The sequence below is a fragment of the Anolis carolinensis genome, chromosome 6, assembly GCF_035594765.1.
Source record: "Anolis carolinensis isolate JA03-04 chromosome 6, rAnoCar3.1.pri, whole genome shotgun sequence".
Taxonomy (NCBI): Eukaryota; Metazoa; Chordata; class Lepidosauria; order Squamata; family Dactyloidae; genus Anolis; species Anolis carolinensis.
In genome coordinates this window covers 43212528-43215029 of record NC_085846.1, presented here as the reverse complement: position 1 = coordinate 43215029, position 2502 = coordinate 43212528, and positions in this window count along the sequence as shown.

The window sequence follows — 2502 nt, the reverse complement described above, 5'->3', positions numbered from 1 at the left end:
GACCTGTCTCTGCTTCAGTATGTGACCAGCTCATTAATCAACAATTTGCATTGACAGAATTGTCAGTATTTTTTTATTTAGAGTCCATAGAAACACTTTTTCTGCCAACCGCGAGTCTTCCAAATGACATAGTTTCAAAAGAGTTATACACTAAAATAAAAATCACACTTGAAAAAATAAAAGCAGAAAGTTATTTAACAAAAAAAAACGACATTAAAATCAATCAAAATGATTTTTTAAAAACTTCCTGTCTAAAACTTGGCAAATCAGACATACCCAGAAAGAGAGCTTTACAGTTCCAGACTATAACCAAAAAAAGTGTGTTTTGTGTGCCCTTCAGCAGTGGAGAAGCCCAAGTCATTTTGGCAGCCTCTAAAAACAAGAGCCATTTTCACAAAAGGCATATCCTCTTTCTTTCTTTCTTTTACTAAAGGATGACATAAATGAGATCTGTGTGCGATAAATAGAAAAATCAGAATGGAATAGAAAAATGGTCACAAGATTTGGTTGGAAAGAACATTTGGAGGAATTACTTCTCTAAAGATCTGATCTGGGGCAGTGAATCTTTCTATTTGAATGAATGCTTATACACTTGCTTCTACCAAAACAGCCTGTTTCGGGGAGGAGGAGATACAACATTTACAGTCCTTTGTCTTTGGTCTTTAGTTGCCAGCTCTAACTCTACAAATGACTTTGCTCCACCTATAAGAACCAATGTGGTACCGTGACTAGAGTCCTGGATTTGGAAAGTGGAAATCCCCATTCAATTCTATCACAGTACCCAACTTGGATGGTTCAGTGTGTTAAAGTGCTGAGTGCTGAACTTGCAGACCAAAAGGTCCCAGGTTCAAATCCAGGGAGCGGAGTGAGCGCCCGCTGTTAGCTCCAGCTTCTGCCAACCTAGCAGTTCGAAAACATGCAAATACGAGTAGATCAATAGGTACCGCTCCGGCAGAAAGGTAACGGTGTTCCATGCAGTCATGCCGGCCACATGACCTTGGAGGTGTCTATGCACAACGCCGGCTCTTCGGCTTAGAAATGGAGATGAGCATCACCCCCCAGAGTCGGACACGACTGGACTTAACGTCAGGGGAAACCTTTACCTACCCAACTCGGAAGCTCACTACATGCTACTCTTTCAGTCTAATCTGCTTCAAGTTTTTCTCTTCATGTGTCCCAATTACAGTCATGTGAACTGGGATGCAATGTTTTAAAAACAGATTAGCAGGACTTGGGGCACCTGGTGTGGAGTTCATAGAGGAAAAGCTGATTTGTGGGCTCCAAAACTGGCTCTTTTTAGGTATAAAAGGCTTTGGAGGATTACTCACATGAGCTAATATTTGCCTTTGTGATTTGCGAGCTCCGAAGGGAATAGCAGTCACAGATAAAACAAGCTTGGCATGGCTTGACATCTTAGCTCATTTGGGCTAAGCTATAAAGATGAAAAAACTCCAGGATAATATATCCTCCCATCACTATTATGTTGTCGATGTTTATTCATTCAGTCATTTCTGACTCTTCGTGACCTTATGGACCAGCCCATGCTAGAGCTCCCTGTCGGCTGTCGCCATCCACAGCTTCTTCAAGGACAAGCCAGTCACTTTAAGGATACCAGCCATCCATCTTGCCCTTGGTCGACCCCTCATCCTTTTTCCTTCCATTTTCACCAGTATCATTATCTTCTCCAAACTTTCCTGTCTTACAGTGGAGACTGGGAACCTCCTCAATTGAAGGCAAGTTTGTTTACTTCTCATTTATCTCTGTTTAAATTAAACTAGAAAATTCAAGAGCTAGTTTGTTAGTAGGAGAATACACCCTCTCTCCTTTATGTCAAAGTAAGAACTGGGACTTTTTCATTTTGACCTGCTGGAGGAAGTTAAAGGTAGAGGTCACGAGTTGAAAAACAGTTTATTTCAAACTGGAAGTCACTTCTAGGTAACTCCATAGTTAAAATACTCTTAACTGTAAAGAGTAATTAACAATGCACATTCCAAGACAAGATAAGCGGATTGCAAGAAGTGAATAATTTATGATATCTACTGCTGGAAAGTAAAACTACATTTAGCCCTGCTTTTTGGTTTGCTGCCTATGAAAAACATCAAAGATGGCAGAACTTCAAATTTTGTCATTTTTACTGGCATTCAAACACTAGCAGATTCAGACTGCAACTAAAATTAAAGCAAGAATTTAAGGATATTGTAAAGAATTCAGGCAAAGCTTAGGAGTCAGAGTGCAACAGATTGACAAGGTGGAACGGCTGACACTGATAGCAGAAACAACAGCAAAAATTATAATAAGATTGGAACAGTTTGAAATGTCAGGGGTTTTTGCAGATGTTGTGTGGAGGCATGATTGAATTGGAATGGATATAGGCTTGATTTCTAAAAAAATGAAAGAAATGTGTAAGTTTGTTCAGTTTATGTAAGTAAGACAAAACTTACACTAAATGCACAATTCATTAGATGGAGAAACACTTTAAACTTAAATAGAGAATTTCCTGTT